The sequence below is a fragment of the Marmota monax genome, unplaced genomic scaffold (genome assembly GCF_021218885.2).
Source record: "Marmota monax isolate L192 unplaced genomic scaffold, Marmota_monax_Labrador192_F-V1.1 WCK01_AAM20220418_F8-fsc00290, whole genome shotgun sequence".
NCBI lineage: Eukaryota > Metazoa > Chordata > Mammalia > Rodentia > Sciuridae > Marmota > Marmota monax.
The window spans coordinates 154,915-171,236 of NW_026692628.1; positions in this window are offsets into that span (position 1 = coordinate 154,915).

Here is a 16,322-nt window from a genome sequence, read left to right on the forward strand (position 1 = left end):
CTGACAATTCAAAAAATATGAATTCATGTAGCTTATAAAGCAAGCCATTTCAAGTGTTATGCATAAAGATAGTTACCAAGTTGCCTGTGACATCTACAAAGGCAACAAATGAGTTGAGTCATCTTAAGACAGGAGTAACTGAAACTAACGTGCCTCAGCTTAAAGTAAATACGTTTTCAGTCACTAGCATCCCTTGGTCAGGCATCTAAGCTTTTTTCAACCCTGTCTTTTAATCTTAGAAAACTTCAAAAACTCTGTAATTCTTAAATTTATAAAATATTAATAGTGTTCCTTACGAGCTGGGATAATGGAAAAACACTTTTTTTTTAAAAAGTGGGCTGTGTTCAAACTGCTTAGATGCTGTTGCCATATGAATAGTATATAATTTATCTGATAGGTTAGAGATAGCACTTCAAATTCCTGGGAAGAAAGAGTTGTGACTGAGAAAGATTGATTTACTCAGGAGAATAAAGCAAATTAAAGGGAAGAGACAAAGTAATAGAATTAAAAATCAAAAAATTTTTGTTAGTTTGGATAAGGTTCGAGTTAAATTCTTTTCACTAACAAGAAATTTGGACAATAAGGCTGAAGCACAAAGAAAACAACAACAAACAAATCACTCTCAGTAAATATATGCAGTACACTTTTAAATTTGAATAATGTATGGGAGGAGGGAACCTTGAAGTTCTAATATGGCCCTCTCAGTATTAGGGTGGTGCCCATGGAAATGCAAAGAAGGTAAGACGATGATTCAGTATGAAGGTGAACTAACTCCACAAGACAGTCATTGAGTGTAGGAATAGAAGGTAGACAACTCAAAGATGACTACAACATTAAATTTTCGGTGACTTACCTGTAAGGAAACAGGTAAGTCCAGAGGAAAGATGTGAGTATATTTTAGGTCATGACAGATTTGAAATTACAAAAGAGTATCTAGATGGAGAAGTTCAGTAGGTGGTTGGACAGGAACTCAGGAGAGAAACCAGACCTTGGGAGTCATTTTTTTTAAAAGTGTGAGTTCAACCTGTGAGAATGGAGAAGTCCAACAAGAAAACAGAACATTAGAAAAGAAGCAATATTGTTTCCCTAAAAAGTAATAGTATCTTTTTCCCATCTTAACAAAATTAAATTCTTGCAACCTACTGATTATGTATACAAGAGAGAACCGAATGTGGGTGATAACCCAGTAGGGATGTGTGAATGGAGGCTTAAGAAGATAGAGTATATATGTATATAAACATTGCATTCATCATTTACTTGATGGCTTGCATAGGAACCTGGATTCTTCCTGGATACAGTGATGGGCAGTCTACTGCTGATAAGAAGTTTGCTTCTAGACTCCATGGGAAATAGGCTAACCTGATTCTAAAGATGTGTCATACTGTGTGTAGGCAGAATGTGAGAGGATAACAAAGTGGTCCTAAGGACACTGTGGAAAGAACAGGTAAGCTGAAAACCATGAGTCAGAAGACAGCTCAGTCATCACTAAACTATGGTAAAAAGACGTCACCAAAAAGACACAGGTGAAGACATAAGTAGACCAGAATCACCTCCAGTTGGGGAAAAATCCAGAGGGAAAGGAGAAAATGAGGAAAAGGATATGAGAGGATATAAATAGCCGTGTTACCTATTTCACTTTTTTTGTGTGTGTAAAACTACATGACAATATTTTTAAAAGAAGTTTGGAGAGGTTGCATTAAGGGCTGTTAGACTGATGACCAACTACGTATTGTCTCAATTTCTCTTTAATATCTAGAAGATGCAGAATAAATGAATCATGTTTTTAAAGACTAAGAGCAATCTAATGTCAGAATCTTGAAGGTTTTGATTCCAAACTTAAGTCTGATGAATCTGGGGTGAGTGAAAATTATTCTAGCCTTCATTCCTGGCATATCCTAATGACTTCCTAAAATAAAAGTGACCAGAAAAAGGACAATTCATTTTCTTCAACTCTTCATCTACGATTCAGATAGCCGGGTTCACATCAACAGAAAAGGCTAAAGTCTTTCTATGTCATTCCAGAATGGATTTGGATTCCATCAGGTCAATTTCTAATTTCCCAACCATTCACCTCCCTCTACTTCTTCCCCACCCCCCTTCACTAACCAATTGTGTTTCATCTCCCCATCTTTCCACAACCAGAAAGTTAATCCAGAAATTAACTTAGTAAAAAGTAATGAGAAAATCAGTAGTATATTCAGACAGAGTACTTTCTGAAAGGCAAAGCTCCATGCAACTGATGTCATTGTGAATGTAAAAGAAGTACCCTGATAATAGCATATCTTGAAAATTATACTCTTTCCATCACATTATATCTCAAAACACCAGAGAATAGAACATAAGAATAGAAGAACACCAAAACAATGGTCAAAAAAATCATCAGTTAAAATTCCATTTGAACCTGGTTCTGACTGCTGTGACCCTTCAGCTCATCATTCTGGATTAAAGTAGGTACAACTACCACACCTGTGGACAGAAAGCAGGAATATTAAGAAAAGAGAAAGAAATTAACACAGAATGGCCATCTCAGCCAAAGATTTTTTGGTTATTTTCTTACTTGAATTACTTAATCATAAAGGAGTTGTTATAGATTAGATGTTAAATGTCTTTCAAAAGCTTATGTATTAAAGGTTTAGTCTCCAGAATCAAGCTATTGGGAGGTTTAAGAAGTGGAGCTTATGGAGGAGGTCTTGGGGTCATTGGAAGCATGCTTTCAAAGGGGACAGTGAGACTCCAGCCCCTTTGCTTCTTGACATGAGAAAAATGACTTTGTTCTACCACATGCTTCTGCCATGATGTCTTGTCTTGCCATAGGCCTAAAAGTAAATGGGCCAACTAATCATGGAATGAAACCTCCAAACCACGAGTTAAAGCAAATCTTTTCCCTTTATAAGTTAATTATCTCAATTATGTTTTATCGTAATATAAAGCTGACTAATACAGGGGTTATTAATTATCAGTATACTATAATAATTTATGGAATATATAGTTACAGAACGCATTTGTCAACTTTTAATTTTAAAAAAATCTCATACGTATTAGGGATTCTACTTTTTCCCCATACTGTAAGAAGTGTATAAGTAGGCCATCCAGGGTTGATATCACACCCAGTATCCTCTAACTTTCTGCTCAGGCATTCTTGGCATGTGATTATCACCTTATGACCACACAGTCAACCTCCAATGTCATAAATCAGCATTCCAAATAGATTGCAAAGTAAATCTTAATAAATTCTAAAACTAAATTGGATATAGATGATACTTCCTGATGATAATGATTTAAATCGGTAAACTAACAGAAAATTCTAGATAATACCCAATTAGAATTTAAAAGAGAAATGTTTAAATAACTTTTGTCAGAAAAGGAATCAAAACTCAGAAAGTTAAAAGCAATGAGCATCATACATAAAAAAATTTACAAGATGGAGCCAAATCCATACTCAATAGAAAATCCAAAATCTAATAAACATATATATTAGCAAATAAGAATAAACTTGAAAAAAATAAGCATTCAAATGAAGATATTTAGAGGAAAACTTAACAGAAACCTTAGAAAAGCAGAAAAATAAAACCTGAAAGTTAAAAAAAGAGCAATAAATTAGAGAATATAAAAACAGTAAGTGCTCAATAAAACTAACAATAGGTAATTGAGGAGAATAGAGAAAAAGCTAAATAACTAAAAGAGAAGTAAAAGAATAGAAAGAAAAGGAAAAGAGTAATATTAGAAAGAAAAAAGTTCTAACAGAAGACTTTTAGAGATAATAAACAAATTCAGCAAAGTATCAGGATACAAAATCAACACACAAAAATCACTGGCTTCTCTATATATCAATAAGAAATCAAAGAGAGAAAAATCAGGAAAACAATTCCATTCATAATACTTTCCAATAATAGTAATAAAATACTTAGGAATAAATCTAAGTAATGAAATAAAAAAATTCAAAAGGAAATTTACAGGATGCTAAAAAGAAAGAAAGAAATTGAAGAAGACACAGAGGATGAAAAGACCTCCCATGTTCATGGATAGGTAGAATTAATATTGTTAAAATGGCCATATTAGCAAAAGTGGTCTATGGATTCAATGCAATTCTGATTTAAATGCCAATGATATTCTCCTCAGAATTAGAGGAGAAAATCCTAATATTCATATGGAATAATCAAAGACCCAGAAGAGCCAAAGCAATTCTTAAAGAAGTGAAGTTGAGAAGTATCACAATACCTGACTTCAAATTATACCACAGAGCCATACTAATAAAAACAGCACATTACTGTTATTGAAAAAAAAAAAGATACATAGACCTATGGAATATATAATAGAAACAGAGACAAATTTACATAGCTAAAGTTATTTGAGTACCAAAAACTAACATTGGAAAAAAATAGCTTCTTTAGCAAATGGTGCTAGGAAAACTAGATATCCATAAGTTGAAGGTTAACAGTAGATCCTTTTCTTACACCCTATACAAAAGTCAACTGAAAATGGATCAAAGATGTAGGTATTAGATCAAAAATTTTACAATTGTTAGAACACCATATAGGAGAAATGTTTCAACATATGGGCAGGGCAATGATGTCTTGAATACCTCCTATATCTCAGGAAATAAAAACAAAAATAAATAAATGCAATGGATTAAAATCAAAAAATATTTTTCAAAACAAAGGAAACAAATTAACAGCATGAAGAGACAGTCTACAGAAAGGAAAAAAAAATATTTGCCAGCTACTCTTCCAAAAGAGGGTTAATATATAGAATATATATAAAAAAAAAAAACTAAAAAAAAATTTAAAAAGAACCCATTCAATAAATAGACAAATAGACAAATGAACCGAACAGACATCTCAAAAGAAGAAATAATTAAACTGCCAACAATTATATGAAAAAAAAAATGTTCAACATCCTTTGCACCAAGGAAATGCAAATCAATACTACATTGAAATGCCATCTCGCCCCAGTCAGAATCACAATTATCAAAAATATTAGTAATGGGCTGGGGCTGTGGTTCAGTGGCAGAGCACTTGCCTAGCATGTGTGAGGCACTGGGTTCGATCCTCAGCACCGCATACATACATAAAGCATACTGTCCCATCTACCACTATAAAAAAAAATTTTAAATACTAGTAATAACTGCTGCAGAGTCAATTATCCATGGCTCCCCTGTAGCACAGGGAAAAAGAAAAACTTACACACTGTTAGTAGAATCATAAATTAGTACAGCCACTATGGAAATCAGTATGGTTCCTCAAAAAACTGGGAATGGAACCATCATGTGATCCAGCTATATCATTCCTTGGAACTTGTCCAAAATAAAATTAAAGTAAGCATACCATATACCAATACATGCATATGCATTCACAATAGTCAAGTTATGAAACCAGCCTAAGTATCCATCAACAGATGCACAGATAAAGAAAAATGTGTTGCATACACACAATGGAGTTATATTCAGCCATGAAGAATAAAATTATGTCATTTAAAAATCATTTCTCTTAAGTTGAAGTTAGAAAAAAGTGGGGGAGAGTCTCATGAAAATAGAAGGGAGATGAGTGGAGGAGGAGGACGCAAGAGGAGGGAAGAGGAGATACTGGGTAATGAAATTGAATAAAGTATGTTATGTACAAGGATTCACAATAAATTCCACTATTACATATGATTATAATGTGCTGGGAGCCACCAGTGGATTACGTAGGGGTCTTCTCTCGGTATGGAGCCATGGAGATTTAGGTTTATCCTTCGGAACTATCCATGGCTCCCCTGTAGCACATTAGATTGCCCAAGGCACATGATCTCTATCTACACTCTACTAGGAAGACCTCTCTTGTAGCTCCAGAGTTGGGCATAACCCTATAACAGCCCACCTCCTACCTTATTTGACAAAGAACATTCCATTGAAAACCTTTGATGTTCCCCGATATAAATAAACCAAGCATGGGCTCTATTTTGCTCTTTTCAGTGTGGAAGCTCAATCCCTAAGATTGGCTAGCCAGTCCCGCCCCCGCTTTTAAAATTATTTCCTGTGTTCTGTGGTTTTTTTCACCTCTCTATTTTTCTTAGCGTTTATTTCGCAGCCAGCCCATTCCACGGAGAGGAACCCCATTTCCACCACCACGCGCGAGATGTGGGCAGGAATAATGTACCAATAAAATTTTTAAAATACTCTTTAAAGATTAAAAAATGAAGAGGATAAGGAGAGCAAAGGAAAATTGGCAGTGCTTTCACACCTAAGAGGTAGGAAATTTACAGTAGAAATAGGGTGGAAACTCAGGCCTTATTAGCAAAGACTTGAAAGAAGTAAAAGAGAATTATTTAAGCAAGTACTGGGGAAAAATTTTTTAGAATGCTGATATATAAAAGTTAACACCATAAAATTCAGCGTTAAGGATTTAAGGAATAGCAATGAGGTCAATGTGGCTGAAGCTGAATTAGGATGGTAAAGAAAAGAAAAATAATGATTAGAAAGTGGATTACGTGGGGTCTTATTGGCCATTGCAAGGACTCTGATTTTACTCTGTATAAAAAGGCCAATCACTAAAGTGTTTTAAGTAGTGCAGACATATATATTCAAATTTACTTTTTATAAGGATCACTCTATTTATCTGAAAATAATTTTGTAAGGGTATATAATTTTGTAGAGGTAGAGACTTATTAGGAAAATAATTTTGTAGAGGTAGAGACTTATTAGGGAAAAAAATTGAAACAGGAAAGAATGGTAGTGAGACAAATCAGAGCTACAAGCAGTGAGAAGCTATTCAGATGCTATGTGTATTTGGAAGGCAGAACTACTAGGATATCCTAATGGATCAGATGTGGCATATGAATAAGGAAGAGTCTCTATATTTCTTGGCCAGAGTAAGAGATGAGTCATTAGTCTGTAATTGCTATCAGGGTGGCAATGAGAAAGGCTGCTAGTGCAATAAGTCTTCTGCATATGTGCATGTGTGTGGCAGAGGTAGAGGAGAGACAGGGAGCTTGTTTAGGACATGTTGAGTTTGCAATGTCTACAAAACATTGATTAAGATAATTAATTGACAGTTCAATATACAAACTGGAGTTGGGGAAGGGATCTCAGCCAGAAATATAAATGTAGGAGTCACTGACAAATAAATATTTAAAGCCATGAGTGAACATGAGATCACCGAGGTAGGTGAGGTAGGTAGTTCTAAATAGCAATGGAAAGAGCATTAACAATTTAGCCTTGGGGCATGCCTTATTTTAAGATTGTGGGAAAAGAAAAAACCTACAAAGGAGAATGATTGACTAGTAAAATAAAACCCTGGAAACTGTATGAAGAAAACTTACCAGACAGTAGGAGTGATCAAATATGACACATAATGCTGATAAGTAGAGTAAGATGAGGAGAGAGATTAACCACAGAAGAGGCCACTGGTGATCTTGAAGAAAGCGGTTTCTATGTACTGATGGCAAATAGCATTGGCATCGTTTTAGAAGAGGGAAGTCGAGACAGTGGAGACAGTGAGTACAGACAATACTTTTAAAGGGACATGCTGCAAAGAGAAGCAAAGAATTTGAGTGGTAATTGTTGAGGGAAATAGTCAAGGCACGTTCTTTTATAAGCTAATTAGAAGAATCCAGAAGAAAACAAACAAAAGATGACTGTACCCTATGTATGTATGTCAAAATACTCCCTACTATCGTATATCTAAAAACAACAAATAAAGAAATTAAAATATATTAAAATACCCAAATGTTCATAACAGCATTATCCATAATAGCCAAAAATGTAAACAGCTGAAATTTCCATCTTCTGATGAATAAACAAGATGTGATATATTAGAAAAAAACAAGTTGTAGTTGCACTGATGATGTAGGAGACAGAGGAGAGAATTGGTAGAATGTTCTCCTTGAGTAGAAAAGTGGAAATGGCATCTAATGAACAAGTAGGGAAATTGGCATTAGGAAATGGTTAGAGATCTGCAGTAACAGGAAGTCAGTGGGAGGTGCTAATGCTTTTAGGTAGATGCGGTGGTAAAAGTCTGAAAATGTTTTCTTTTGATGGTTTCCATTTTCTCAATAACCTTGGAAGCATGGCCATCAGCCAAGCAGAGGAGAAATGTGGGAGTTTGAGTAAAATGGGGGAGAATCTGAAATAATTATCTAGAAGAACAAGAGACAGAATGACTTCCGAATTCATAAAATGCTCACCTGACAGCATTGAGGACCCATTTGAGGTCCATGATTGTGAATTTCAAGTGAGACCAGGCAACTCAGTTGAGTGTTTTTATACAGCCTCCAATTCAGCTGACAGAGTAGGTACAGAACATTAGAGTTGGGCTTAACTAGAATGTAGTTTTGCCAAAAGAATAACGTAAGGTGAGAGAAGGTGAAAGAATGAAAGGTGTATGTAAGACAGGGCTTGCAATAATTGATCATGAAACTGAAGTTGGGAAAAGGGAAAATAAAAATATCAAATGGGAGGAACAGTGTAAAAGTGTACAATCCATAGAAATCAGGGTTTGGGAGAGGTTGTCAAAATTGCTGAAATTAAAATGCTGGGAGTTGGGTTGGGAACATAAGAGTTGGTATTTATTTGTTAAGAAGCAAGAAATTCAGATTATGGAGGAAAATCAGTTACTAGTGATGATAAAAAGTTCTGAAGGTGATTATAGGGAACATCACTGAAAGAGGAGACTTGAAAGAATTGAGTGACCAGGGCACTATATACCAAAATCTTAAAAATTAAGAGTTGTGTTAGAGTAAGTGACATGATTTGGGGATTAATACTGTAGAGTTACAAGGGGTGTTGACAACATTAAAGTGTCATATCGTTTAATTACATAAGATTCAAAATCAGCAAGTTTTGAGGATGTAGAAGAGAAAAATGATAAACAAAGGGCTGGGGCTGTAGTTCAATGGTAGAGAGCGCTTGCCTCGTCCATGTGAGGCACTGGGTTCGATCCTCAGCACCACATGAAAATAAAGATATTGGGGGCTGGGGATGTGGCTCAAGAGGGAGCGCGTTCACCTGGCATGCGTGCAGCCCGGGTTCGATCCTCAGCACCACATACAAACAAAGATGTTGTGTCTGCCGAAAACTAAAAAATAAATATTAAAATTCTCTCTTTAAAAAAAATATTGTTAAAAAAATAAAGATATTGTTTCCATCTACAAATAAAAAATAATAATAATAAGTGGTAAACAAAGAGAACAAGACTTCTCTAATCTCCAAGCCCAGTGGGAGAAAAACTAGGTACCACTTCAAAGAGCTGCATAGAAGGCAATGTAATCAGAGTCACGTTTTTCGTATAGCAAGAAGGTGAAAAAAATGTTTAAAATCTAGGTTAAGAACTCAGGCCATAAATTAACACTGTGGAAGAGTTACCAGAACCAAAGAGGTAGCAAAGAACAGAGTCTAAAAGCAATTAGAGAAAGGGGACAAGAGATAACCAGGGGATTTGTGAAGACTTATGGTGCATCAACAGGTATAAAGAGCATAATGAGTTTACTGATTTATTTGTCCACTCCATCCATATCCATGTTAACCTTCTTATCAGTTCTATTATAGCAAAGGTGATCTCATAAAAATGCTTAAGCCCCTTTAATGACTTCTATTGATCTTGGAATAAAAACCAAAATCCTTGGTATGATTCACAAAAACCTGTATAATCTGGCTACTGTTCTGTCTTCAACTCAACACATGTATTTTGTTTTGTGCATCCCAATCAGATTGGCCTTTTTAACATTTCTAAGACATGTCTACTTCCTTTGGCCTGGAATACCCTTCCCCAACCCAACTCCCAGGCTTCATCTATGTAACTCCTACCCATCTTTCATATTTTAGCTCAAATTGTCCTACAGATAGGGCTGGACCTTTTTATGATCTCACTGAACTCTTCATTTCATAAACTTACAATGGTTTGTAATGATGTATTTTTAACTATCTAATTTATATCTCTCAACCTCATCTAGTTTATTAGATGGTAAACTCCAAGAAGACAAATCTTGTCTGTTGTTTTTACCACTATAATGCCCAGAAATTCAAGTAAATATGCACAGTCTGGTAGTAAAGAAAAACGTATACAATAGCAGGATCAATGGGTTAAGGTGGACTTAACATTAGAACTGAGACCAGATTGGAATTGTTGAAATTGTTGAGATGGTGGTAAGATCAGAAAAAGCCAAGAATTAATGGGTAATATTATTCCTCTAGATGCACCTCAATAGATACTAAGACTCTATTATAACTGTATTTCTATATCTACCATTACTTTTTAAATAATTCCTACTTGCTTCAGGTATGTTCATAAAATAATAAAATATTAACATATACAATTATGTCATAGCAGATATTACAAAGTAGAGATGGGATCAAATTCAATCATATTGTTTAGTTCGAACTAAAGTGTTTTAAGGAAACTGAAGTCAATGTTTACAAATTGGGAAACTTTGATAAATTCAGATTTTTTGGCTTCTGACAATATTGGGCCTGTATTTCACCTGGCAACAACCAGCTATAGCTGAGGAATGGCAGCCCCCTTTTGACAGGGTATGCGTTCTGTTCACCATAGTCTCTACCACTCTGGCCAAGTGTCCCTTGCAATTATTTGCTTTTATGTTTTCTTTGTTTTTGCCCCCAATAATAAACCTGAGGAAAAAATAAAATTCTGTTGTTCTAGCTCTCAGAGAAGGAAAACAGAAAATTAAACAGGTGTCCACCTTTCAAGAAAAATGGAGTAAAGAATATCATCTCATATTCAGTTTACCACTGCCTGGTCAACTGCACTCCTTTATCTAACCTGCCCAGTGATCTCTGAGTTGTGGTCAATCCAAGTTGCTTGGGAGCAGTCTGTTTCTTCCTAGTGACTTTGTTTATTGATGTGCAATCTATGTATTGACCTTAACAATCTATCTTTTAAAATGCAGTCTTACTTTCTTAATTCCCAAGCTTATGGGAAGCACTTCATTAGCCCCAAATGCTAATGAAATATAGGAAGTTACAATGGCTACTCAATGTCTATCTTGAAACTAAGTGAAATCCAGCTAACACCTCTGGTTCTTTCTTCTCACCTTGTGCTCTTCCCCTCTACCCAAATAAATTTTTACTCAACCTGAAAGATAAAAGTTGACAGAAATGTTTACACTTTGACCATAAATATAGGAATAAATGGATGCCTCAAGTAGAAGTTGATTCTCATAAGCATTTGTTCAAACAACATAAATATTTGTGGGGACAAATTAGTCCTATGTTACACTTTTGTAACCCATAAGTGTTGAAACATTAACACTTGAAGTACACCTGTGAGCATCATAATACTACAAAGTTAAAGCCCAGTTCAAGCATGCAGAGTAGTTCAGAAAGCAGGAGACAAAGCAAGACATGTCTTTGAATAAATTAGTTAATGAACAAGAAGATGATCAAGCAGTCTTATTATAATAAAGGGATTCTTGTGGTATTCATAACAGGGCTTCTGGTATGACTGACATTAACTAATACTCATATACCTAATTCAAAAACATTGAAATGGTAATTTTATCACTAGGCCCAAGAATTGTCTACATTTATGAAAAAGACATATCCCAAAAAAGGTGTTTTTTTCTTTTGGTATGTACGTTTGGAAAGAAGTTATAAAGATTGTGCATACAAATAACTAGATACCAACTGGAGATGTTTTGTCAGAATACAAATTGCTTATACTAGCATATACTCTTACAGGTTAAAATTAGCAAAAACAAAAGGATTGCTTCAAGACAATAATTACATTTATAAGTGGAGAGAAAACAGATTATTAAAGTACAGGGATAATAGCTTATTAAACATGACTAAATTTTTCTAAACTTCAAATGTGTGTTTGTGTTTTAAAGTTTAACAAGCCTGAAATCTTCTGGACCCAACCATAAAAAAACAAGATAGGCCCAGAAGAGTGTTTGTGTGTCTAATACAATGAAGCTTTAATTTGGTCATATTTGTTTTACAGTTTAATCATACAAACAGATGCAAAAGCCATGTTTGCTCTATAAGCACTATGTGAAATTTATAACAAAGGACAAAGTACATTTCAGCAGATAACAAAATACAGGCCAAGATCATACGATAAATAGCATAGCAGGACTAGAATTATAAATCTCCTAAATCTAATCCCAATAGTCTGCCCTCCACCATACTGCAAGACAGAGTTACAATTTGAAAATAAAGTAGTAAGCACAGAATTCAGTGTTTTAACTGTGAAGTTGTGTTGACTAACTTCAATAAAGTTGGCAACAAAGTATAGTTCATAGAAGGAGAGCAGTGTGGCCACGTTGTTTGTGGAAAATGTAAGGAGAATACTTAAGTTGGCATATCGGGAATTTTTTTTTCCTTAATTGCAAATGTTAATTCAAGTAAATTTCTGCATAAAATCCAAAAAAAGGAACTGCATCACCCAAGATGTTCACTGTATTTGCAATGCCACTCCAATAGCAATTCTGTGTTCTTTAAGAGAAAAGCTTACCACTATTATAAGTATGCAGAGCATTCCAAGTTAATAAATTAGATAGAAGTTATTAGAAAAGCTCACATTGGCAACATTAGAACAGAAACACTAATTCTTCATACATGAATGTTACATAGATTATAGGAAATAGTACTCCTATCTGGAGTTTCAAAAATTAAACTAAGGAGCCTCTCCAAATGTCATTAGAACAGCAGATTAGCATAAAATTAGAAACAAATAAGCATAAATTTAAATTACAGCACATTTGAAAACATTTGTTGATATGAGAAAGCGAGCCGGAAAATGTCAACCAAAAAGGGAGGGGATGGAGGGATAGGAAGGATAGCAGAATGAAACAGACATTATTATTACTGTATGTATATAGGTGACTGCATGACCAATATGATTCTGCAACCTGTACACTCAGAAAAATGAGAAATTATATCCCATCTGATTCAAATGTATGGTATGTCAAGGTCATTGTACTGTCATGTGTAACTAATTAAAACAAATTTTTAAAAAGTGATAATAATGGAGTTTAAGTTTTTGTCATTCTGTCCCTAGTAATGTGAGGAAGGATGGTTAACATTTTGAACAAGTTGGTCCGTAATGGAGAAAGATTTGTCTAGTATGGCAAAACATATCACAGGCTATCTATCACAGCCAGTATCTATTAAAAAAATTTCCTTAGCAACAATTCTGTAGTCAACCAATCTTCTGGTCTTACTTTGGTTTCCTTGGTAAGTTTATCTGCTAGAGAGAGAATGTATTGATAGGCTGATAGGAATGTCTGGTCTGCTGGAAGTGATAATAGTAAAATAAAAGAAGTTGTATTTCCAGGTGTACATTAGTCTCCTGCAAGTTTTATTAAGTTGGCTTAACAATCCAAAGTCCTTATCACCTTCAATGACTACACTCAAATCATAAGCTGAAAGGACAGATCTTGGACCCTGGTAACCTCACTAGGAGACACTGCCTGGAAAGCATAACCTGGATACAATAGATAGCCTCTAATTGAAATCATAATTACCAGCCCTCAGGGAGCCACTGAATCCCAGAGCTCATGGTTACCACTTACTCTATGCATTCCTTAATAACTCAGCAAAGGTCATTAATGTCTCCTACAAAGCTTCTGATAAATCCAGAGATAGTTTTTTTCACACAAGCACCTCCACATTACAATTTTGTCTATAATACAACTTTCATCTCTAAAAATCATTCTAATTAGAAGAATGGTGGAAATATGTAAAGGAGGTATATAAGAATGATGAGCATCATGAGATGCTTCAAAAGAAGGAGGGGAGAGAGAGAGAGGAGAAAGATGGCCAGAGAGAAAAAAGGAGGAAAGGAGGTAGGGGAAAACAGAAACGAAAGAACATTCCTTTATTATTTTGCATCTTCTTGATGACTAGTGGGATTTACCATATTTTGTGTTACTAGCCATTTTAGTTTCTTCTCTGAATTTTCTGTTCCTACAGCTTGCCAATTTTTCTCCTGAGTGCTTTTCCTGCTCCCTCCATACCATTTTTGATAGGGGTGCTCAGTATATGTTAACTATATTTCTGATATATGATAATTTTATTGGTTGGATTATTGTCTTTTAAGAGTTTCTGGCATCTATTGCTGTACAGAAATCTTTTAGTTTTATATAGTCAACTGTTTCTCTTCTGTTTTCTTTTTATTGCTTTACTTTTTGCTTAGGAAGTTTTGTTTCTATTCTCAATAATAAAATACTATTTCATATTGTTTCTAGTAATTTCAGTTTTAATTTTCATGTTTACAACTTTATTATAAAGGAGTAGGGTTCAAATTATTTTTAGAAACACAACTGTGGGCTGAGGATGTAGAAGTAGTAGAGTACTAACCTAGCATGAGGCCCTGATTCAAATGCTAGTACCACCAAATAAAATAAAACAAAAAATTTTCTTAAAACCAACCAAAAAAAAATTTACATGAGATTTCCTCCCAATGAATTTGTGGTTTAGTCAATACTATATTATTGCTACAAGAAAGAGCCAAAGAAGTGTGTTTCATAGAACATCAAGAGTCTAAAAGGCACATAGACCAGTGGTCCTAATCTTTTTTATATATTTTTGTTCAACCTATTTTCATATTAACACCCTATTTTAACTTTCATAAATCTTTTAACTATCAAACATTATTGCAAATTAGCATCCTAAATTATTAAACTTGATTTTGCCGGCATGCAATCCACTTTCATTGTGCTGGTTCAGTACTTGAGTAGAAAATCTCTTCATTTAGGTTCTGCTTAAATATCCTCTCCTTAAAGGGGCTGACTTTCCATGACCATCCTATCAAACCTCAACTCTCTTATTTTTTACAGTTCTCCCTAACTACTAGAAAAATAACATTCACATACTTATATTCATTTCACCATGAGGGCAGGAATTTATCTTTTTCACCACTATATTTTCAGCATCTAGAACAACTCAGATACAGATTGAAAATTACTGAAAAGTTAAGAATTAGTATAATCAAGTTAAAAATAAAAGGTAGCAAATATGCTAGAAGTGGTGAAATTTTACTGTCAGTCACTAGATTTAGGCCAGTAAAGATTAAGAACATGAACAAATTAAATAACATGCATCCTTGACTGTTCTAGGAATTGACTTTCAAGAAAATCTTACCCTAAAAAATCAAGCTATCCAGTTTGTCCATTTTATTTCTATACTTTATTCTTTACTATGGAGCTTGTGAAATACATTAAAGTGTATCTATTTAATGGAATACTAAGGGATAACTAAAAAAAAAAAAAAAAGATGTAAGCCTATTTATCGATGTGAAGTTTATGGAAAAAAGCATAGAACAAATGTTTAATTGTATGATCCCATTTTATAAAAGAAAATTTCTACATATATATATATGTATATACACACAATTGTAAATGTACATATTCTTAGATACTTCAAAGCACTAATCATGACTCACTCTCTAATGAATGGGATTAGATTTTTATTTTTTCTGCTTGCATTTTCATTTCTCTAAAAGAAACATATTATTTATGCAAGCAGGAAAAATGTGTTTCAATGTAGAAAAGTGTAAAAATGTGTGATTGTCAGCATCCATTTCAACTTCCTTCCTAATATGTTCCTATGCTGTATAGACTAGAAAGCTAAAACCTCAATTTCCTGGAAATGCTTACAGAAAAGCTCATGTAAGATTTGAAAGGCAAGAGTACAACAGAAACTATCTGACCACTGCTTCAACCATTTTTAAGTGGTATGTTTAGCCATGGAGAAGTTGAATTATTCTGCATTCCAGTATATGTTCCTGAAGCACCAACAGATAGTTACAGTAGGTTTCACTGTCCTGGAACACAATTACTACAACATGTTCTAATTTCACTAACTCCAATAGTAGAGACTCCTTAACTGCTGCAGAGGTAGGAGTTCTCTTGTTAGAAGATCAGTACTATATGCTTTGCTAGGAGTCATTTCTGGAGACTCATGTTTGAGCCCACTAGTGACTTTACAAGAAACTAGTAGGTAGTTTCAAAATTCCCAATATTAATCTTAATTCCCTTTCAAATAGTTTGCATTCTATGAATTTTCACTGATATAAAAATAAAAATTTCATATCAAGTTTAAAAATAACATATATGACATAAACCTAATGCAGAGTATTAGGGAGGGCTTGCAAAACTAATATGAAAATGTCAGTATACACATAGAGAAAATGATATTTAATGATAAATACAATAAAATGTTCATGTGGTCATCCCTGTTGCTATAACTGTGGGTAATATAAATTTTTGCTTCTTTGCTTTCTCTAAATTTTTTCAGGGGAGAAATACCTTAAAAGCTTTTTTTGCTCAATGCAGTGGCACACACCTGTAATTCCAGCAACTTGGGAGGCCGAATCAGAAGAATCCAAGTT